The sequence below is a fragment of the Castor canadensis genome, chromosome 1, assembly GCF_047511655.1.
Source record: "Castor canadensis chromosome 1, mCasCan1.hap1v2, whole genome shotgun sequence".
Taxonomy (NCBI): domain Eukaryota; kingdom Metazoa; phylum Chordata; class Mammalia; order Rodentia; family Castoridae; genus Castor; species Castor canadensis.
The window spans coordinates 180873293-180897507 of NC_133386.1; the positions used below are offsets into that span (position 1 = coordinate 180873293).

Below are 24215 nucleotides of genomic sequence, written 5' to 3' on the forward strand. Positions count from 1 at the left end.
GTGTGTTTGCATATGTGTGCATGTGTGTTTGAGTGCATGTGCGTGTGAGCGATTGTGTGCATGGGTGTGTCAGTTTATGTGTCAGTGTGTGCATGTGAGTGCATATGTGCATGTGTTCATGTGTAATGCTGTGCTTGTGTGTGTGAGTCCATGTTGTGCGAGTGTAGACTTCTGCATTCGTGTGTATCTGTGCATATGTGTGAGCGTCCATGTGTGCATGTGAGTGCATATTAACATGTGTGTGGCGTGTGTGCACATGAGTGCATGCATGTGTATCTGTGTGCATGTGATCTTTTGTATGTGCTTGTGCATGAGACTGTGTGTGTGAGTGCATGTCTGTGCATGTGTGCAGGTATGTGAGTGTGTGTGTGAATGCGTGCAAACGTGTGTGTATTCGTGCTTGTGTGTGCATATGTGTGTGTGAGTGCATGCCTATGTGCGAGTGCATGCGCGGGTGCGCGGGGGTGTGACTGTGTGTGAGTGCGTGTGTGCAGGTGTGTGATTGTGTGCGTGAATGTGTGTGAGGGTGTGCATGTGGCTGCGTGTAGGCATCTGTCCGTGTGCGTGTGCGCATGTGTGTGAGTGCACGTGTATGGACACCTGTTCATATGTGTATGTGCACGTGCATGTGTAGGTGTGTATATTTTGTGTGCATGTGTACATGTGTTTGTGTTCTGCGTATGTGTGCATTCATTGCATGTGTATCAGTGTGTGTGTCTGCTTTTGTGTAAACTTGTGTGTGTGCAGGTGTGTGACTGTGCACGTGTATGCGTGAGTGTGCGTGTATGCATCTGTGTGCGTGTGCTTGTGCAGGTGTGTGCCTGCATGTGCACGTGCCTGTGCCTGTGCATTAGTGTGCATGTGCGTGCAAGAATGTGCATGTGTGTGCCTGTGCATTTGTTTTTGTCTGTGTTCATGTATGTGTGTGCGTGACTGTATGTGTGTGTGCATGCATTTGCGTGTGTGTGCGTGCATTTGCGTGTGTATTTGTGTGTGTGAGTGTGTATGAGTATGTGAGTGTGTGTGCGTGTGTGCGTGCATGTTTGCGTGCATGTGTGCATATGTGTGCATGTATGTGTGTTTCCATGTTTGAGTGTGCATGTGTCTGTGCGTGTGAGTGCATGTGTCCATGTACATGTACATGTATGTGCATGTCTGTGTGCACTCGTGCCTGTGTGTTTGTGTGTGAGTGTGTTTATCTGTGTGCATGCGTGTGTGTGCTCTTGTGTCCGTGTGTGTGTGAGTGTGTGCGTGTATTGTGTGTGTTCTTTCAGGTGTGCACATTGTCTGTGGTTGCATGTGTGTGAGTGAGTGTGTGTGCATGCCTGTGTCAGTGCGTGTGTGTGATTGTGTGTGTGCATATTTGTGCATGTGTGTGTATAGGTATGTGTGTGAGTTCGTGTGCATGTGTGCATGTGTTCATGTATGCATGTGTCTCTGTGTGCATGTGTGTCTGTGTGAGTGCTTGTATGCATATATATGTGCATGCACATGTGTGTGGGTGAGTGTGCATGTATCCGTGTGTGTGAGTGCATGTGTGCGTGTACATGCACTTGTATGTGTGTGTCTGTGGGTGCTAGTGTGTGTGTTTGTGCTTGTTTGTTTATGCGGGTTTATCAGTCTGTGTGCGCTTGTGTGTGTGTGCGTGCGTGTGTGTGCATGCATTGTGCAATTGAATGTGTGTGCACGTGTGTCTGTGTGTGCATGTGTGTCAGGGAGTGTGTTTGCGGGACTGCGTTAGTGTGTTTGTGATTGTGTTCATGCGTGTGCATTTTTATGTGTATGTATTTGTGTGCATGTGTGTGTGCATTCGTGGGTCTGTGCATATGCATGTGTGTGCGCACACGTATGTGTGTGAGTGCGTGCGCGCAAGCCTCTGTGTGTTCACACCTGTACGTGTGCATGTCTGTGTGTATGAGTGTGCCTGTGCGTCCATGGGTGCGTGCATCGGTGTGCATGTGTGTGCCTGTTCGTTTTTTGTGCTTGTGTGTACATGTGTGTTCATGCATACCTGTGTATGAGAGCATGTGTGCATGTATGCGTGTGCATGCGTATATTCATATGTGTGTGCATGTGTTCATGTGTGTGTTTGTGCATCTGTGTGCGTATGTGTGAGTGCCTGGGTGCCTGAGTGTGTGCATGTGTGCACTCGTGTGTGCGGATGGACATGTATGCCTTGTGCACATGTGTGAGTGTGTGCGTGTGTGCACACTTTGTGTGCACATGAGTCCGTGTGTGCATACGTGTGCATGTATGTGCTTGTGTGCATGTATCTGCATGTCTGTGAGCACGTTTGTGTGTGTGTCTGTGCATTTGCATGACTATGCGTTCTTGCATGTATGTGCGTGCGTTTGCATCCATGTAGGTGCGTGACTGTGTTTGCTTGTGTGCATGTTTGTGTTTGTGTGTGTGTATGCGTGCATGTGAGCGCGTGCGTGCCTTTTTGCCTGTGTGCGCTTTCCTGTGTCTGTGCCTGTGTGTGAGTGCGTTTGTGTGCGTCTGTTTGTTCGTGCGTGCGTGTGTGTGCGTCCGTGTCTGGGCTTGTGTGTGCATGCATGTGTGTGCGTGCATTGTGTGCTCGTGCGTGTGCATGCATATGTGTGTGTGCGGGCATGCCTGTTTGTGCATGTGTCCATGCATGCCCACTCGTTTGTTAGTGTGTGATTGCATTTGTTTGTGCGTGCATTTGTGTGTGTGTCTGTGTGTGAATGTGTGTGTGTGCTTATGTGTTTGAGTGTGTCCGTGCCTGTGTGTGCATGTATGCATGTGTGCATGTGTCTGTGTGTGCGTGTGTGTGCATACCTGAGTGTACATGTGTCCGTGCATGCCCACGTGTGTGTGAGTGTGTGATTGCATGTGTGTGCACATACATATTTCTTTGTGTGCATTTGTGTAAGTGTGTCTGTGTATGTGTGTGAGTGCATCCGTGCATGTGTGAGTGCATGTGTGTGCGTGTATGCGTGTGTGCATCTGTCTTTGTGTCCGTGCCTGTGTGATTGTGTGTGTGTGCATGTGTCTGTGTGTGTGTCTTTTTGTGCCCGTGTGTGTGAGTGTGCATGTGTGCGTGCATGTGTGTGCGTGTTTGTGTTTGTGTGTGCGTTCCTTGTGCATGTCAGTGTGTCTGTGTGTTTGCATGTGTGCGCATGCCTGTGTGTGCGTGTGTGAGTGCATGTGTGCATTTGTGCATGTGTGCGTTTGTGCGTGTGTGTGTGTGTGTGTGTGTTTGACACAGTCTGGCTGAGCTGAGACCCTCTGTACAAGGAGGCTTTTGCCTCTAGAGCAGGGAGGGACTGACCCAGGCCTGGAACTGAGACACCTGCAGCTGAACACAGAGTACAAGGTCCTCTGGATGTGTCTCCTTTCCAGCCCAGCAGCCTGGCCAAGCTGGGTTGACCCAGGTCCTTAATTGCTCCATCCATGTCACGTGTTGTCATGTCTAAGGCATGCCAGAAAACTCAGCAACCTGCCCCTCCTGCACCCTCTTAGGCTCTGTTTGACTTTGAGGGTCCTTTCTTAAGCAGAGTGCTTCGCCCTGCAACTGGGGGCAGGTGCTTATTGTAGGATCCACCTGAGCTGAGGCCAGGGAACCACTTGGATTGGATCCAAAACCTGGTTCCAGAGGCTACAGGGACCAAGCAGGTTGCTTCCTGGTGCCTGAGCCCTGGTTCTAGCCTGGGTCCTGCCCTTGCTGTGTGATCTTGGGCAAGTCGCTCCTCTTCCCTGTCTCTCTACTTCCTGTTCTAGAAGACAAAGAACCCAGCACTCAGAGGCCTCCAAGGGCCTTTCCAGTTCTGGTGTATTTGGATTCTAATTTGGTTTGCACTAATTAGGAATCAGAGACAATTTAAATTCAATACATACGATCCTCAGTGAGTAAACAGTGGGCAATAATTTCTTCCTTGAAGATTTCCCGAAGACCCATTCGTGAGCAATGAGAAGCTGCTAAGATCAATAGCTGTTACTCTTCAGACAGAGAAATCGCCTGTTCCCTGTGCTGCTGGGTATTGCAACTCATTCTTGTACTTTAAAATTTTATGTTGATGTCTGTGGACTGCCATAGACACGTTGATTTTTCATTAACTTAACTCATTTTACCTATTAGTTTGCATTTATAGCTTGGGTTTAATAAGCACCCAGCACAGAAGTCATAAAAGTCTTTTTCTTTAACAATATTTTCAAATCAAGACTCTTCTGAGTCATCCCAGGTTTATTTGCTCATAACTTGCTTTTCCTGTGCTTTGAGGCCCAGCACACCTGCCCTCTCTAGTTTGACCTTGACTTCAGTGGCCTCCTAAATAGGGAGGGACATCCCTTGTTTATAAAAGCAAGCGCCAAGCATCCATCACACACTGGATTCAAAGTCTTCACAGGTGTAATCTGGTTGAATTCCACATTCGTCTGTATGTTTTCTATTTCATTGAGGAGTAAACTGAGGCCACACAGTTGGTGGCAGCTGCAGAACTGGGACACGAACCCGACATGTTTCAATTCAGTCATCATCTTTCTTCCACCCACACCTGTCTCCCCTACCTTGGCCTGTCTGACACAGTATCCCTACACGTAGACCCTTCTTCCATTTCCCCTTCATCCCCACCCTCCCCCCACCACCAGGTCCCACCCATCCTCCTGCCATTTGCTTCTAACTAGTTCCACTTCTCTGGGCTTCTTCCTGCTTTCCATCTACCTAAGCACCTCTTCTCTATGACCTTCAGTGGCTCCCCATTGCCTATAAGATAGAGTTTGTCATCCTCAACCTGGCATTCAAGGACCTTAAGAACCAGCCCTGCCTGTCTTGTGGCCCACTCTGCCCCATCTGGATCTCCATCCAACACTTGGTACCCTCAAGCCTTTGCTCCCCCGGTCCCTCTGCCCACCTTCTGTAATCCTGTGCCTCTGCCTCTTCCTCCGAGAAGCCTTCCCTGGGGGCTGACTCTCCTCAGCCATACGATGAGTTTCTCCTTGACCTACTGCTTGACCTACAAAGAACTGACCATTATCATCTTCTCCCTGGGACACTGGGCTCCTTTGAAGGCCTAATCTGTGCCAGGTACACAGCAGGTGTTCAATTACTGCTTTCCAAAGGAGCAAATATACAAGGACTCCAGGAAACAGAACTCTCTCTTGTCTTCTCTGCTGAATTCATGACCAGCCTCATGCAAACTTCAGGAAAGACTGTGTCTAAAGTCCCTCTGCCCCCAGCAATCCTGCCTCAGTCCAACCCTGCGAGCTTCCCTGTCTTCATAGGGTTGTCATGGTCCTCTTTGGTCAGCTATTCAAACACAGAACTACATCCTTCTCCTCCTGACCACTGTACCTGCCCCGGGCTCCAATCGCCCAGCTGTAATGTGAATAGTAGGTAATGATGAAAAAACAAGACACCAGGTGGCTGTGTATCACTGTATTTGAACTTGAAGAGCCTCCATGTTATAGGTGGGAAGACTGAGGAGAGCGAGAGAGGGACTTACATAAAGGTATTGACAGGATTCTCTGTGAAGCCTCGCTGGAAATTCTGCACTATTTTCTGCCTTATCCTGGCCACTGGGGTTGGGGCCGCAGCCCTATTGGCAGGCACAGCACTTGACAGTGTGTGTGTACTCTTGCTCCGAGACTGTCCACGGCTCCTTAGTTTTATAGGCTCAGAGAGGGGCTTTGCCTGCCCTGAGCACAAAGCCAGCAGCTGAGATGGCCAGGATTGGAATTCGGGTCTGAGTCTTCAGCTGGATCCCCTCTCCGTCCCCGGTGTGCCAGTGCTCCAGGACTCCCCTTCCCTACCAGTGAGATGGCCACAGCCCCAGGCATATGCCTGCCATGATATGCAGAGCCAGATCTGCTGGTCCCTGTCCAGGTAGGTGACCTGAGGGACAGTGGAGGACGTGAGCAAAGGACAGTGCCAGACGAAGTCGCTGTCTCCAGCAGCAGTGGGGCCTGGCCTCAGGGAGTGTGCAATGCAGAGGCAGGTGAGGTGGGCCTGGACCCGTGAGGACAGGCCTGGCTCATAGCCCTTTTTTAGCATGGGGCTTCCTGGGCTGTAGTAGGATTGACTGGGGCCTTGTGACTGCCTTGCCCCAGCCCTATTTACTGCAAGGTCATGTCTTTCCATCTGGCCCTTTTGGGCCCAACTCAGGACAGGAGCTTCATCGGAAGCTGACACACACCTGCGTTTCCACCTGCACACGCTCACACACCGTGCACCCCAGATGGACGCAGAGCTGCCCTTCGTCATGTGCTCCAGCTCCCTTGTGCCTGTGTTTATGACACAAGCACCCCTGTGTAGCTCTGGCACATTCTGTTTTAAGCAGGCTTGGTGGCAGCATCCCATAGAGACCAAGAACTTCCACTCTGATGTTGAATATGGGTTCAAATCCAACTTATGCATGGCTGGGTCTGCCCAGTTCCCTATCCTCTCCCAGCCTCAGTTTCTTATCAGTAAAATCAGGATCAAATGGGAGGACACATGTGAAGCACTGCCCACTGAGCTTCCTCATTGTTTTCCTACTCTGTCCCTGCAGGTGGCCTTGGCTCAGGGTCCTGACACCTGCCCCTTGCCTGCACTTTGACATCTCTGTGCACGCTGCTCTTGCGTTGTCACACACCTGCTGCCTCCTGCAGGAAGCCTTTGTGCCTGCTGGTGTCATGAGGGAAACAGGATGGGGAGGGGCCTCCCTAGGCCTCTCTGTGAGTTGTGGAACCTTGGGCTTCAGAGCTGACCCAAAAGACTGCAGAGGCCAACAGTGACCCAGCTACCCCTTTCACGGGTGGAGAAAACAAGGCCCCTTTGGCTAGGACATGGCACAGTGTTTATGACAAGTTAGCTTGGTGCTGGGACTGGATCCTGAGGCTCCTGGATGCTGGTCCATGGGGGAGGGGGTGTACTGCTGCCATCTCCCCCTGAGAGGAAGACCCCCCCTCCATGGGCTGCTAAACGTGGGTGATGAGTCTCAGCTGGTTGGATGAAGTGAGCTGGGGGGATGGAGGCTGGGGCACCCAGATGAGCCTCCTCATCTACTGGGGTGGCCACAAGGGGAAAGGGAGTGCCGGGGAAGGGACTCAGAGGCCCAGAGAGGCAGAGAGACTGATACAGGTTGGACAAGGGTGACTGCAGCAGGAACTTGGCGACAGTGGAGAGTGGCCAGAGCGACAGCTGTGTGTCCTGCTGCCGAAATAATCTCCCTCGTCACTGCTTTCCTGCAGCTGTTGACGTCTGTCTTTATCATACTCTTTCGGAAAAAGCCATGAATATCGCCGCACATGTCCTGCAGCCCCTCCCTGGTTCTCAGTGTGGTTGCTTTTGGCTCCAAGTGAGCTAGCAAAGCACCAATGACATTTGCTTTTTGCCGGCTGGGAAAGGTGGGTGGTGCTTGATGTCTGGGTGGGAGATCCCACAGGCGGGTGGGGGGTTCACAGACTGGAGGGACAGGCAGGCAATCTACACAGGTGTCCTTGACAGCCTGCAGATGGGAAGAATGGGGGCAAAGGAAAGGAATGGCTGGAGGTTTGGACACCGTCTGTCCAAAGGCTTGCCAAGGCAACCCCCAATCCAGTGCTCCCCTGTCCCTTGTCCGCTCACTCACATATCCTCTTGTCACCTGGCTAATATTTATTCAATCATTTGTGTAAAATATTCTCCTGTAAAAAAAATGCAAAAAAAAAACTGTCCTGTGGGTTTTGTGCACTTATGGATTAAGTCATTTTAAGTCCCAGTATTCTTTGGGAAGAGATGCTGTTCTAATTCCGCTTTACCAATGAGGAGACTGATGCTCTGAGAAGCCACTGACGTGCCCAGGGTCCCACTTCTGGAAAGAGGTGTCTGTGCATGTGGCTGAGACCCACCTGCCTCCAAAGCACACGCTACTGACCTCTGTGGGCACCACTCCCTACCTTGTCTGGGCTTGAGCACAGCCTGGATTCAGTCCTGTGCTGTGGCCCCTAACTGGTTAGAGGTGTGCACAGCTACCTGACCGCTTGCAGGGCTGCTCCAGGGGCTGCAAGTCTCACAGCTGAAAGGAGGGAGGCTAATGCTCTAGGCCACACATCAGGAGAGACCCTGAGGCTAGGCCTTGCTCTGTCACCTATTTGCGGTGTGACCCTGGGCAAGTTGCAATTGTTCTCTGGTATCAGCCTCCTCATTGGTAACAAGACGCCTTCGTCTGGCTGGCTGGAACATCCCAGGAATGCGTTTTCCTATGAGGAAGGAACTTTTCTCCGATGGGCTCAAACTCTAGCCCTTTCCTACCACTCACTCAGACATGAAAAGTGATTTTACATAAAAGCAATTCATGACACATGTGCCAACCACCCCCCACAACAGGACACTCTGCTGATGCAGTGGGTATGATACTCAAGTATTTTTCCTTGAGATGTGTACACACCAGCTTATGCATCTCTTTGAGTTGTGGAATTATTTCCAGACTAGTGCAGCCAGGAGCTGGTGGCGGGTCCCAGGCCTGATGCTGGCATCAGGCTCCTGTAGCCTGCATCTCTTCGCACTGCCTCTGGCATGGCCAGAGAGCATTGCACGCAGGAAAACAAGACCTCAGGCAGAGGGAGGTGATTCAATCAGCCCACCAGACAGTCACAACTCTCCTGCTTCTCCCTGACAGGTGGGCACTGGACCGTCTCGAGCCTGAGGGGCCGGAGCTTCGGCCGTCATCATCACAGCAATTTGAGCCCCTTGACAGTGACTTCTAGAAACGTGCACATAATCCATTGCAACCTTCCCACTCTGTCACCCAGGTAAGGGAGTCTGGGTTTATGGAGTATGAAATTTTATGCTGCTTTTGTTGTTGCTGTCCTTGTGGCTAAAAGTAACCGTGAGCAGGGCACCCCACCATTCTCCACCACCACAGCCCTGTTTTATTCACTTGCTACAAATCCTGGACTGAGCAATTACCAACTGTGTGACCTAGGACAGGTTCCTCAACCTCTCTGTGTCTCAGCTTCCTCGTTGGTCAAATGAGGAAGGGGGAACACCTGCCAACTGTGTTTGTGGTAAAGATAAAATGAAATGATACATGAAAAGAACTTAGAATGGAACTGACAGAGTATGCTAAGAACCCAATAAACAGTAGCTGTCACTAACGGTCCTCCTGCGTTCATGACAATCTGTAAGTACCATGTTCTTGCATTGATGGCCTCCTGAACTAGGATGAGGGTAGGTTTTGGCTACCTTGTTCTTAGTCAGAGCCCTACATTCCAGTTACTTGTGGAAGGCAGGAAAAAAAGGAAGGGAGGGAGAAAGGGAAAAGGGGAGGGAGGGAGGGAGAGAAGATGCTTTAGCTGCCCTTATATAGACTCCTTAGAACAACCCTTGAAGATTCCTGTATTAGTGACCATAAGTGGTTGGGTTGGCAAAATCCCCAAACAACAGTTCCTTAAGCAATAGCAAGATAAGATAAGGCAACTTTTTTATAGCAAACATTAAGGCCCAGACTCCTTCCATCTTGTGACTCCATCATTTCTGGTCACCGTGATCTACTATGGCCCACCACGGTGTCTGCTTTCTGCTCAGCAAATGGGGAGAGGATGCATGCATCACACCATTTCTGTCCCATGGCCAGGCAGTAGTGAGGTGTGGGAGGCTGGAAATTAGAGCCTTTCTGTGGCCCAACTACAATTCTGTTACTATGGAGGGGAAAATAGGTACTGGGGACCCTCTGCCTTGCCAGGTAACAGGATCCTGATTCTTTTTATCAACCTTCCTTGCCTTCTTCCTCTGGCTGGCACCAATGATCTTTTTCCTTTCACTATAGTGACTTTTCTAGAAAGTCACATAACTGGAGTTTGCTGTATATTGCTTTGAGACGGGCTTCTTTCTCCTAGCTGCATGCATTTAAGTTTCCTGCATGCCTTTCCTTAGCCTGGGAGCTCATTTCGTTTGGTCATTCATAGTGTCCTATCAGAGGTGCACAGTTTATTTATTTGAGGATATTTGGGTTGTTTCCAATTTGGGGCAATTGTGAATAAAGGAGCTATAAACATTTGTGTGTAGCTTTGTGTGTGGACTTGGGGTTTCAGCTTCTATGGGTAAGTACTTAGGAGTGTGATGGCTGGATCGCAGAGTAACCTTGGCAGGTTACCTGTGTAAGAAACCTGCCACACTATCTTCCAGAGTGGCTGCACCATTTGGCATTTCCACCAGTAATGAATAAGAGTTCCTGTTGCCCACACTCTCGTCCGCATTTGGTGTGTGAGTTTTGTGGACTTCTGTCAGGTGGGTAGTTGTGTGATCCCCTGGATAGAGTCCCAGAACTCTTCATGTCTGCTTGACATCAGAGCCCAACCTCCCTGATATCCCTTGCAGCCTCTCCCCCTGGCAGGTCTTCTGAGACTGTGACCAGATCCCTGGGTGACCAGTCCTTCCTAGCTGGAGCTCAGGAGTGGCTGGATTCCAGAACCCTCATCCACTGCTTACTGTCTACATCCCTCCACTGCACTGAAGGTCCAGGAGCAGGACAATAGTGGTGGAAACAGAGTGAGTGGGCCGGAACAAAGCTTGCCAGAGTCTCATTAAGCAGCCCAGGGGGACCAGACAGTCAGGAAGGCTGGGGTGCAGGCAGCCCAGCCAGGTTGCTGACCCAGGCAACCTGATCTGAGGGTCATACAGGCACAACTGGAGAAGGGAGGAGCTACTGTAAGAACCAACAATGGGTGCCAAGCAAAGGTCAGCTGCAGGGGTGAGAGGCTGAGCACAGGTATTGCTTTGCAGCCAACACCCAACTCAGACCAGATTAATAGGACAAGCAATGTGTTGGTGTTCTGTAAATTGGCAATTTGGGGCTATTTACTGGAGTCAAGGCAGAGCTGGATCCAGGACTTGAGATGACTCCAGGACCATTTCTCAGCACATCTGTGCCCCTGCTTTCTGCTGTGGGTTTTTGTCCCTGGCAGGCACCCTCATGTGGCAGCAGGCAGTGACCAGCAACTCCAGCCTGACATCCTGCTCATTTCAAATCCAACCCTAAATGGAAGAGGAGTTGCTTTCTCCCAAGAGTTCCAACCAAAGTCCCAGAGTTGAGGTTTATTAGCTTATGGTGGGTCACATGACTGCCTCTGACCAATCACTAAAACCCAGAATATGCTGATCGGTCAGACCAGATCAGTAGTAGAGTGTGTATCATGGAAGAAACAGGCTGAGTGGGTGAGAGGGGAGGGTCACCCCAGTACCATGACAGGGGTGGGGCATGAAGCATGAAGCTCCTCCCCAGTAGGGATGGTGAGTCATAGAACCTGGATTGGCCTCCCTCCAACAGGCGCCTTGGTTTTTTCAGTGACTCTGGCAATTAAATGCTGGGCTTTCACACATTGGTCACGTATCTGGTGTCTGCTGGATCCCAGTGCCTTGCTTTCCAAAGGGTTTCTCAGAAAGCCCTTCTCTCTAGGAGCCACCCCCATTATTTCAGCCCTCTAGTATCTGATGGCCTTGAATTGACTTCACCTTGCCAAACTGGCCTCTCCCACCCTTCATTGCTGGGGAAGTTTCTCCAGCCTCTTTGGGGTTCACGTGCCCTAACTTCACTTGTGAAAGGCCCCGGCCTATGACAAGCTCCCCCAGCCTAGTTTCCCTGAACCCCCCTCAAAGAGAGGAAAGTGATGGGGAGACAGTCCCCCAAGGGAGGCCACTGGCCTGGCAGCCCACTGACGCCCACCACAGCAGCTCTGTTATGCATTTAGGACGTGGAGTAGAATTTCATTTGAAAAAAAGATTGCTCTGCAGAAAAAAAGACGGAAAACCACAGCTCAGGCTGCTGCTCCCAAGCAACTGTGGTCAAGTGCTTTTAAAGATGTGCCCCCTGCTTGGTTTTGGTCAACCACAAACCTCTTGGCCCTCCCCTCTCTCTTGATCTCCCTCTCCCTGTCTCACTTGGGACTCTCTAGCTCTGTCACCGCACCTGACACATTGCACTCTGGCCCCTCTTGGTCAACACACACTCATTTACTGACCTGGTCATGGCTAGTGAGCGGCCACTGTGTGCTGCATCATTTTAGGTAGTGGTGACTGCGAGTATGGCCCTGCCCTCAGGCCTCTCAGCCATCCCCTCTGGTCGGTCCCCCAAGGGCAGGATCCTTCTGGGATCTTGTCCCCATCCACTCACCCGGGGTCTCCCTCAGTGCTGAGCCTGGTGGGGCTTGGGAGATGTTTCAGGGTCAGTTTCCACATCAGTTTCTAAGGCTCATGCCTAAATCTGGCCTGCAGAAATCAGAAAATGTCTTGGTCCTCACAGTGAGGACTTAGAGTTTAAGGTGCAGGTGGTATTGTCCTAAAGGGGGGAAGGGCCACTACTGGAGAGCTCTACATGCAGACCAGTCACAGATGGGCACCAGTCACAGACAGAAGCGGACAGGCTCCATTTCCAGGCCCTTCATCATTCTCGCTGCCGTGCTCAGCAGGCATCTTAGGAACCCCCTAGAGGGGCTCTCAGCCTGACAGGGTACAGAGTGGGGATGTGAAGGAATGCTTGGGATTCAAAGTCCAGAGGGAGATGCTGCTCCTGAGTGTGGCTGTACATGGGGACACAGTGCACATAAACTGGGCTTTTTTTTTTTTTCCTGGGGTTTGAACTCAGGGCTTTGAGCTTGCAAAGCAGGTGCTCTCCCACTTGAGCCATGTCTCCAGTCCATTTCGCTCTGGTTATTTTGGAGATGAGGTCTCACAAACTATTTGCCTGGGCTGGCCTCGAACCAAGATTCTCCCAATCTCAGCCTCCCACTTAGCTAGGATCACAGGCCTGAGCCACTGGTGAATAGCTTAAACTGGGTTTTGAACACTGACTGGGATATTGGACAGGCTGGGATACCAGGAAAGGTCATCCTCAAGGAAGGCACAGCAAGAATGGAGGCCTAGAGGCAGGAGGGAGCCCTGGGCTGGGCAGATCTAGGCACAGCAAGTGTGACATGCACCCAGCCTTCCTTACTGCAGCCTCTAGCTGGCTGGAAGGCTGTGGCATGCTGTCTCTGAAGCTATCTCTAGCTGCAGCCTGGGCTGGAGCTAAGTGGCTTGTCCCTTTCCTTGTCTTCTCTACCTCCCAGGAAGGAGATTTGGGGAGCTGCCTTTAGAGGAGAAGGGCTGCACGGGGAGCACTAACCACTTATTCCAATACTTCAATAGCAGTTTTTCTTTTTTTTATACAGTCTTGAAAGCTGCAGGCCTCCAGGCAGACCCTGAGCTGGATGTGGGAGTCCTTATGCTACTTATCCCAGCTGTGCCACAGTTGACCTTGGCCTCCCTGCCCTTTAGTGTGTCATTTGTAACGAGAGGTGAGGTCAGACTCCAGCTCTGCCTTATCCCTCAGTGTTCTTGTTTATAAATTCAGGTAATCATAGTCGATAAGTCACAGGACTGGTGTGACATTAGATGGCATAATTAAATGATGATGCTATTGGTGTTACCGTTCTTCAGATTTCTACTTGGGCATCCTAAATCTATTTGGTATGTAGGTGTCTGTTGGTCCTTGTCCCAAAACTCTTGGTGATGGGGTGGGGATTCATGCCCCTAACTCCACTTGAGTGTGGAACCATCTTCCCCCAAATCACGTCCATTCAGTAATTCACCAGACACCTCCTCACTGAACTCTTGCTGTGGATCTGGGGCCTGAGAATCATGCGGGGTTTCATTGAACAGGACACTGCTCTCCCTGCTCTCATGGCTCAGGTCTGCAGCCAGAGCCTTGGAGAGAAACCTCCTTTCTGCCACCTGGAGATCGTTTAACCCTTTCTTGCCATCCTGGGCTGAAGGCCCAGATAAAAAGCCAGAGAATCTATTTCATTTGACTGGCTCAGCGTCAGACACAGACCTAAAGGGTAGCCTTTGTCAGGTCCCAGCTCCACTTCCTGCATGCTGAAGCCTTTTGGAGAAGACAGTGGACATGCATGGCAGTATAGCATTTCATTTTCATTCCTTTAATGCTTGCTTGGGTCCTGAATTACAAGGAATTAGGACATTTCTGGAGATCACAAAGCCTACAAGTTGGAAGGCACCAGGGGTCTTGTCTGACTGGGTTCCTCTCATCCCTTCTTGGTGATTGAGGGCATCTCACGCTCTCTCATCTCCAGCATGGAGCACAGCCTGCCCACGTGGGGGCACCAGTCAGTAGTTGGTGAATGGATGGACAGATGACCAATTACAGTGGACTTACTGGAATATACATTTCCCCAGCCTCAATCTACATGGCTGGAGACACGGATCTCTCACTTCGTGTCCCTGTGACAATTTTATTTCGGCTCCTGTGGAATACCAGTAGTTTTCAAGTAGTGGAATAGATTCAAAACAAATAGACTTTGAGCTTGTCATTTTTATTATCAATGGTGGAGGCAGCCTGGAGTGTGTTCTGACTGACGGACTGTGCTGGCAATGAGACAGACCGAGAACAAGCCCCAGCATGCAAGCAGGACGACCTTGGATATGATTGTAGTCTCTTTCAAATTCTATTCTCTTATCTAGAAGATAGTGGCACTAATAACATTCAACTCACTGAGCTGTGATGACCTGTCAATTAAATAATCATGGGCATAAGCCAGAGAGTGGCGCTCTGGGCACAGGGTAAATGCTCAGGAAAAGATGACCGTAGTGTTTTTAACAACCTCTTGAGTTATTTGTTGCATAAACTTCTCTTTTCCAAATGGAGTTTGGCTGACTGCTTTGCATTTTAAGACAAAAAAAACGATTTTTGTAATTTATTACTAACAGCAATACATGGTCCTTAAAAATTCAAATGACCTGGAAAGATTTAAATAAAAAGCAGATGCCCCTCCTCTCCCCTTCCCTCCCCCGCCAGCCCCACCCTTCCTCCACACCTGTTGGCTCTGAGTCTCCAGCACTCTCTGGGATCTCAGAGGCCTGAGGAGGGGATGGCCTGAGCAGTGCTACATTTGAACAAGGTTGGAAGCGTCAAGATCGCAGATGCTATGTTTGGCCAAATCCTGGGGCCTCCTGCTCAGTGTAGCCCACCTTCCTAGATCCTGGCAGGACAGTGACTTGCTGCTGTCCACCTCTGGCTTCTGCACTTCTGTGCCTGTGCTCCCTGCTGCCATACTTAGGAAGAGAGCCAGGTCCAGTGCATGAAAGTGGCATGGAGCCCGCCAAATAGTGGGTGCTGACTAGACTTGCAGCAGGTTTGAACTTTACCCCCTGACACTGGGGTATGTGCAATGCCTTCTGTCTTTATTTCTCTAGGTCTGATTTAATTGGCTCTGAGCCCCCTTCTGCTTATTGATACTCAATATCAGTCATGTTGAAGAGGGGGCTTCTGGTGGCCCAACATGATCCAAAACTCTTGGAAAAGGCTGCAGGCCTTTGGCCCACACAGGACCCCCACAGAGGCTCCTTTGTCTGCCAGAGGTCTGGTGAGGAATGGGAAGGCAGTGGCCATTTCTGTGCCAACCAGGACGTGATATAGCCTTTGGTTGAAACTCACAGCATGAATTTTGGTGCTTAGACCCTGACTGCTCCCCCGAACATCTCAGGGCCACCCCATCAAAGTCTTCTTACCTCTTGTGAGGGCCACTGTGGGAATGGGGCACCTGAGTCTGTGGCTTTTGGATCCCACTAAATCCCATTATTTTCACTGATATTCAAGAACCATTTCTGCCCTCTCCCCAGGCTTGCTGCCCAACCTCCCTTCCTCACAAGCTCACCCCTGCCAACCTTCGTGCTCCTCGAGAACTTTCCTGAGCCCAGATGGTGACTCTTCTAGGCCCGGCCACTCTTCTGCTTGGCCTTGGAAACCAGCAGCTCCCCAGGATAGGACCAAAGGCTTGGCCACCATCTTGGAAAGGGGAGAAATGATGTTCACAGCAGAGCAAACAATTCAGGAATGGGTCTTGTAACCCATGCTGCCACCACATAGGCTGCTGTGAAGGACTCAGTACCATCCTCATTGAACCACTGAGCTCCCTCTCCAAGTCAGAGTCTTCCAGAGGCTGGAGTGATAAGTCAAATGAGGCTGACCTCAGATGGTCCCAGGTTTCACCAGAGGTTTTCAGACATGGTCCTGGAACTTGTTGGAAATGCAGGTTTTCAGGCTCCACCCCAATCATACTGAATCAGGTCCTTGGTGGGTGGGATTTGACAAGCCTTCCAGGACATTCTGAGGCAAGCTCAAGTTTAAGAACCACCAGAGACCCCAAGCAGGCAGCAGTCTGTCTAATAACACTAGGACACAGATGCCTATAGAAGGGTGATGGAGCTCAAACTGGGGAAGGGGGAGGCGGAGGGCAGGCTGAATGACTTAGAGGTACACAAAGAAGTCTGTGTGTGATTTGGGCAGGGAAGCAGGTTCCTGGCAGGAGATCAGTGTGTGACAACCTGACCCAGGGTCCTGATGAAGCAGAGGCCTTGAGGAGTTAGTTTCAGTATTGCCAGGGTGAACTAGAGGAAGGCATGGAGGAGAGGAAATAAGAAATAGGAATTAGGGCTTTTCCCCAGGGGCACTGGATAGCCATGTCAGGACTTACACAGAGGATGTGGATGGATCTATGACCTGAGAAAATGGCAGGGAAGTGGTGATAGTGATTGAGGGTGAACCACTGAGGGTTCATCAAGTGTGAACAGAGTCCTTGAACTCAGTGGCTGTCACTGCCAGCCTCCAGCTGCAGGTGGATGAGGGGAAAGGAGCTCAGATTCCCTTGGTACTAGAGGAGCCAGCCCTGGGGCAAGAATATTCCTCAGGGAGCCCAGGTGAGCATCTGTTGTCCCTGTCCATCTAAGGACCTTGGGAGCATCCAGTAACCTCTAGGCACTGCTGCAACAAGTTCTGAACATACCTTCCTCCCAGACCCCTTTCCAGGCCAAAGGAAGAGGAGAGTAAAACACCAGCAGCACTTCTGGGTCCCAGGCCTGAAACGAGGCGCAAAAAACCGCAAGAGCAACCCCCAACCCCCATCCCCCACCCCCAGGGTGGAGCTGGGGGAGACCAGGTGTGGTCAGGAGGACCCCCTGGCCTGCCCACCTCAGTGCTGGCCTAGGGATCCCCATGGAAAGGAGGCAGGGGAAGTCCCCAGCCCAGCCAGTCCCTCCTCAAGATCCTAGTCTTCCTCTTTGCCCTCCTGGGGCCAGGCAGGAACTACAAAGGGGATGGGGTGGCAGTGGAGGGGACCTGCAGGGACAGTGTCTCCTGTTTGGGAGGGGCTTTGGTAAGGGTAAGAGTGACCTTTGAGGAGTCCAGCCTGCAGGTAGGAATGCATTTGCAAACTGAAGCCTGAGCCTGGGTCCTTAGGGTACCAGAAGGAAGAGAAGGAGTGAGGAGCCTCTGCCAAGGCCGGGGCTGGGCAGAGATGGAACAGGTCACTGGTTGGAGGACCAGGCAAGGTCCCATTTGACTGGGTAGGCAATGCCAGGGCCTGGCAGCTCCTGCTTGCTACCCTCCCATGTTTGACATGGGTTTAGGCCAAAGTGCAGTGTGAGGCCTGCCCTGGCCCATGTGTGTTCAAAAGTCACATTAGCCCTGGCTAGCAACCAGCCAATTTGTGCTGAACCCTCAGAGGGGCTGCAAGTCCAGCTGGAGAGGTGCCAACTAGGCCCTGCCTCAGGTCCCCTCCCTTGGGTGGCTCAGGCCTTTTCCTTGCTTGGCTGAGAACAATTTTAACTCTTGAGGGAAGTGCTGGTAAGGATTTACCTGGGCCCACCGATTAGCTGGCCATCTGTCTTCACTCCCTGAGGGATGGTCATTGAGCTGCTGCTTACATACCTCTAGTGATGGGAAGCTCACTGTCAACCAAGAGAGATGTGTTCTGGTTGCTTCAAGAGCTATCCCCTGCTCTGTACAGGCTCTGGGTTCAAGTGCTACCCCTGCCACCTGCTGTGCAACCCAGGCCACTGACTTACCTTCCAGCGCTTGGTGTCCTCCTGTCTAAATTGGCTGTGGTAGACACCCCCTCACTTATGGAGAAATTTAAAACAGCCTTCTGTCCACCATGAGCAGTCAGTCCCCACAAGTCTTTCTAGAAGACCCCATGTCCAGCCCTCCATCCACAAGCATCAGCAGGACACACGTCAGCTCTGCCCTGACACAGGATCAGTGCTGTCCCCTCCTCCTTCTGATGGGACCACCAATGCCTTCAAGACAAGGCCAGGCCCCACCCTCAGCCTCTGTTCTAACTTAAAGACCCGAGCTGCAGGACTCCCTGCCCACCCCCAGCTCTGGTATCCCAACTTGAGGGAGGCCCAAACTCCCATAAGACCAAGGAGGCCTTCTTCCTTGGTGGGCACCCCCAGCCCCCAGGCTGTCCACACCAGAGACAAATCAATGGGGCTCGGGCCCACCCTTCTGCAGAGTCTCACCTCCTTACTTTGCCTCTGTTCACTTCCGGGTTGTAGTGGGCTTGGCTGGGGGTCAAAGTTCCTTGATACTCACCAGACAAAAAACCACAAAGTGCCAGGTGAACCCTCAGGTGAAGAAGTCACTGCAAGTGGCAGTGGAGCCACTCTGATTATGTGGACTTAGGGCCTCATGACCTCTGACCTTGTGACCTAAAGTCTTAGCCCACAGAGACCAAGCAGGGCATCATCCCTACCATGCGTTCGTCTTTCTGGACTCCTTTTGTGTTATTGTTTGCAGGTTTTTAAAAAACACTTTTATAGAAGTATAATTTAGACACCATAAACTCTGCTAGTTTTAGAATGTGATTCAACAGTTTGTAAAGTTGTGCAGCTATCACACAGCCTACTTTTAGAAAATCCCCATTGCCCTCAGAAGAACCCTGATACCCATTTGCCTTCAGTCCCCATCTCCACCCCAGGCCCAGGCAGCCACCAATGTGCTATCTCTGTGGCTTTGCCTCCTTTGAATGTCGCACATACCCCAGTCACACACTGTCTGGGTAAGGCAGGCAGAGACTGTCAATCAGTGCCAGGCCTGTTCTCTGTAGCCAGGAAGGCCAGGTCCTGAGTGGGCTGTGTTTAGAGCTGGAAGAGCTCTGAGGACCCTGAACTCAGTGGGGGGAAGGAATTCTCTGTGCCCCGCCCTCTGCCACGATCCCTCAGGCATCTGCTAGATTACATCCAGAATCAAGCCACTCATTACCTGCCAGGGACTGAAGAAAATTCAAGTCCTGATCTGATCACATGCCAAGTGCCAGGCCTGCTGATGTCATTTGACCTTGGTTCCATCCTTGAGGAAGGGATCATTTTACAGCTCAGCAAATTGCAGCTCGGAGAGGTTGAGGCACTCAGCCAAAGTCACACAGAGGAAGCCAGGAATACAACCAAGGTCTCTCTGATTTCAAATCCATCTTTAAACACCTGCACCATGTTTCTCCTCCATGGGGTACTGCTCATCTTTCTATCAGTGAAACCCTGTCTTCCTGTGACTTGGACATGGGAAGACAGAGAGGGAAGGCAGCCAGGAGGAGGTGAGGTCTGAGTGGGATTTAGAAGACGAGCAGGAGTTCGTGGGCAGAGCTGGTCGCGAAGAGTCTCCAGGCCTTCTTTGATCTGCCCTCCCTTTAATACTTTGTAGCTGCTCGAGACAGGAGGAGCTGCAGAGAAAATCCTCTTTGCTGTCTGTCCTAGGCAGCTCAGGCTGCTACAACAAAAATGCCACAGACTGCTTCAGCACACACATTCATTCCTCACAATTCTGAAGTCTGAGACCAGCGAGGTTGGGTTCTTGGTGAAGACCCTCATCCTGATACCCAGATGGTGGTCTGGTCTTCTCTCTGTATTCTTACGTGGAGAGGAAACCAGCACCACTCAGGTCTCCTCTTAGAATAAGGGCACTAATCCTGTTCATAAGGGCTCCACCCTCATGACCTCATGACTCTTACCTCCAAATGCCGTCACACAAGGGTTTAGGGTCTCAGAATATGAATTTGGGGAGGACACAAACATTCAGTCCATTTTCTCCTCAAGCGTTCCTGTCTCCAGGATATCTAAGCCAGGCCCTCGGATTGAGGTTCAGGGTACAGATGAAAAGTCATTTGTTCCATGCTGGAGAAGAAGGAGAGGGAGAAGGAGAGGGGCACTGTCTCTTCCTCTTCTTATAGACACCAATCCTAGGAGTTCAGGACCCCACTCTTATGATCTCATTTGACCCTGTGTCCCTAAAGGCCTTATCTCCACATATAGTCACGGAGGGGGTAGGGGTACAGGGATGACACAATTCAGTCCAGAACAGGCACTGACTCCTGGGCTCAATGGAGTTACGGCACATATGTTGGGAGCAGGGCCGCACATGCAAGTGCCATATTCGTGTCGTGATTAGAGGAGCATTTAGCACTCAGTGAGGCCTGGACTCTAGGAAAACTTAATGTATGCATACGTTATTTAATAACAGTGGATATTTATACTGTGCTTACCATATGCTAGGCTCTGTTCCAATGCTTTCTGTAACTGATTTAAGACTCATACTGGCTTACTGAGCTAGATGCTCTTAGTTTCCTCATTGCACAGATGAGGAAACTGAGGCACGGGGAGGTAAAGTGACTTGCCTGAGGTCACACAGCCAAGTGCTACAAGCTGTCCCAGGTCACAGAGTGAGGATTTGTGCCCAAGACTGTCTGGATTGCAAAGCCCAGACATTGGACCCTGATGACCTCTCTTCCCGGGAATCCTTCTGGAAACACCCCAGGGGGAAAGAGGAAAGTGGCGGCTGGTCACCACCTCGAGAACTAGTTGCACACCTGGCACCTGGGTGGGGCCCATGGTTGTCCTCTGGCCCATGTCTGGCCAGACTGGCAGGTCCCTAGTTGGGTGAGAAGGATGTGGGGTCTGGGGCCCAGCTCTACCCAGGCCAGCTCCATGATCCATTCTAGAGTCCCCAACCCTCAGATGCAGGATCCCTGCTGCAACTGGGTTTCTCCCTTTTAGCGGCCCTTTTCCAAAAACACACAGGAGGAGAGCCTCTGATCTGAGTGAGACCCGGAGCCACCCACACTTCACAGGAAGAGGCAGAGGAAAACAGATGTGGCACTTGGAAAAGAGAGGATCGAGCATCCCACCCACCCAGGTTGCTTTTTCAGCCCAGTAGGAGTCAGCATGCAACAGGAAGGCAATGCCCCAGTCCTGGCTCCATCCCCCCTATGGCTGGGGATGCAGCTTCATGAAAGATGGGGCCCTTAAACCAACTCCTGGGCTCAGCCTGTTCCATGGGGTACCTGACCTAGCGTGGACTTGAAAAGCTGGACAGCGCAGCCCACAGCCAGCTTTGCTGAAGTCCCACAACTTCCCACACTTCTTCCCACACCACTTACCAGCTTGGTAAATGCCAAAGAGCTGCTGGCCCTAAGTAGAGCTCCCAGCCTACAATAGGCACCAACAAAGGGTTTCACCCTCCCTAGGCTGGGCCTCTCAGAAGGAAGGGTAGGCACAGTCTGGGTTAAGATGAAGAGTAAATAAAAAAACTCAGCCCCCAAAGAATCAACACCCCAATGAAGAAATGGGCACATGAATTAAACAGGGAATTCTCAAAGGAAGAGGTACAAATGGCCAGTAAATACATGAAGAAGTATTTGACTTCCCTGGCTATAAAAAAGATGCAAATCAAAACAATACTTAGATTTCATCTCACCCCAGTTAGAATGGCTGTAATCAAGGGTAATAACAAAAACAAATGCTGGTGAGGATGTGGCAAAATAAGAACCCTTATACACTGCTGGTGGGAATGCAAATTAGTACAACCATTATGGAAATCAGTATGGAGATTTCTCAAAAACTAGAGATATAACTGCCATGTGATCCAGTGATACCGCTCCTGGGCATCCACCCAAGGGAACATAAGACAGGATACAGTGGAGACACCTGTACCCTGATGTTCATCACAGCACTGTTCACAATAGCCGAGCTCTGGAAACAACCCAGGTGCCCTACAACTGATGAATGGATCATGTGGTAATATGTACAAGGGAGCATTACTCAGCCACAGGAGTCATGCCAGGGGGTTTGAAGGTAAATGGATGCAACTGGAGGACATCATGTTAAGTGAAGTTACCAGGAAACACAAAAGCCACGTGATTTCTCTCGTATGTGGAAGATCGATCGAGAGATAAACATATACACAAAACAAGCATGATCGTATACAAACTCAGGTGTAGAGCATATTTGTAGCAGTGGAAGGACTCTATGGAACTCCAGGAAAAAGAGAAAGGAAAAGAGAGCAATAGAGCATCAGGAATATCGCACACCATAAGACATGAAGGTAGAGGATATGAGGATATGTATTGAAAGCTGTTGAAAAACAGTGGGGAGGGGAGTGTGGAAGGTAGAGGGGTAAGGGAGAGTGTTCAAAGGGATTTAACAGACCAAAGTAAAGCACACACACAGCGGGCACACATTGAGACACCCCTTTGAGTGTCAACTCAAATATGAATAATGAAAACCAGGACTAGAAAATAGGTACAGTGTGTGTGTGTATTCTCGTGGGAGGGTGAACAAAGGCGATCAAGGTGAGGGTATATGGTTGATGGACTTCATATACCTATATGAAACAGAACTAGAAAGCCTGTTGCAATTGCTTTAGGTGGGGTGGGGAGGGGCTGAGGGGAGATACAACGGGGCAATGTAACTAATGTACAATATAAGTCTAATCGGAATTGTCACTACGAGTCCTCCCATATAATGAATATATCCTAATGAAAATCTTTTTTAAAAAAGATGAAGAGTAACACAATTACCCTCTTAGGGCTGGGCATAGTGGCACATACCAGTAATCCCAGCTACTCAGGAGGTAGAGGCAGGATGATCCCAAATTTGAGGCCAGGGGGAGAAAAGCTAGTGAGGCTCTGTCTCAAAAATAAAACCAAAGGGCTGGGGAGTGTGGTTCAAGTGGGAGAGCATTACCAGCATGTGCGAAGGCCCTGGGTTCCGTCCCCACTATCACAAAAACAAACAAACAAACAAATAAAAAACCTCTTTGGCCATCAGTGAGTCTGGACCCTGGACCTTGGGCTAGGGACTGCCAAGGGATCTCAGTGCCTACTGGCCTTCAGCTGGGTGTTCAGTGCACCGCAATCCGTAGAGGTCTTGGCCTGTGCAGTGGCCTCATCACGCCATACAATTGCCTTGGGAGTCAACTGACCACCCCCAAACAGATCCAACCTCAAGTCCCAGCTCAGGCATTTCTAGTTCTTGACCTTGGGAACAAGGCTTGCTTTGTAGTGAGCCTCACTCTTTTACCAAGGACAGAGAGTGATAGTGAATGTCTCAAAGCATGGTCCTGGGGAAGTGCTGGCTCCACGGTGGCCCTTGGCCGCAAGGGTTGTGAAGTGTGAGCATTGCTAGTAAAATGAGGCTCAGATATGGTAGAGGACATGCCCAGAGTCACAGCCATTCAGAGGCTCCAGGCCTCACACCCACCACCAGGGAGAGGCTATGCCTGCCCTCCCAGACCCAGCCTCGAGCTCTAGATGGGACAGACTCCAACCTCCACACTTCCTGCCTTGCCCCCTATGTGGGACAGCAAAGACCCATCCTGCACACTGTGAAAGGAGCCCCTCCAGTTCTCGGGCCGCCTTTGTCCCTGTGACCTTGCTGTATGGCATAAGGAAATCCTTGCCCTTCTCAGGGTCTCATCTTCTTATTTCTAAAATATGGACATCTGAACTGGGCAGAAGGGACATGCCTGGTCCAGAGAAGGTGGAGAGGGCTTTGTGTCTGAGGAGACATCATACCGGGCTTTGCAGGGTGAGCAGGAGTTCTCCAGGAGGACAAAACAGGGACCAAAGACTGGGCAACCTCAGAATATGGGGTGTTGTGGCTCTTTGACAATGGCTTTCTGTAATTACATGCGTGATACAAGTTCCTTGTTTAATAGAAATCACCTCAGTACAAAGAATAAAATAAAAACCACCATAGTCAGCTAATACTGGGCACCATGTCAACCTTTGTTATGTGAGTGACAAAGTGGTCCATAAGAGCCCTAACACAGCAAGGCCCAGATTCACTGCAAACAGGAGAGAACAAAGGGCTGTCTTCTGGAAGTTAGGCCCAGACCCTAGACAGATGGACAGGGCTCCTGGGGTGGGGGCTGGGGGTCCCACAGTCAGGGCAGTGGGGACTCTGGGCAGGCACCCAGGAGCATTGGCCTTTTGGAGTCTGTGACCGTGGGGACTGTAGAGCAGAGGGGATTCTCAGCCTCCAGAAAGGGAGACCCCTCAGGGGAGGGTCATTGTGTGCATGAATGAAGCCTTGTGGGAAGGGCCCTGCATTGCCCGGGGACAATCCTGGCCTGTCAGCTGGCAAAGAAGCTGTCTGGCAGCCAAGCAACTGAGGGCCCCAGGGACCATAG

General features: G+C 50.8%; 1 protein-coding gene across 4 annotated transcripts in view; it reads left to right on the forward strand.

Moving 5' to 3' along the window:
• The window catches only part of Tspan18 (tetraspanin 18), a 166868-nt gene that overhangs the window by 104565 nt on the left and 38088 nt on the right, over positions 1-24215 (forward strand). For all 4 annotated transcript variants that reach the window (XM_074044662.1, XM_074044660.1, XM_074044659.1 and 1 more), the window contains exon 2: positions 8601-8733. The gene's annotated coding sequence lies outside the window, so the exon portion shown is untranslated. The remainder of the gene's footprint in view (positions 1-8600; positions 8734-24215) is intronic.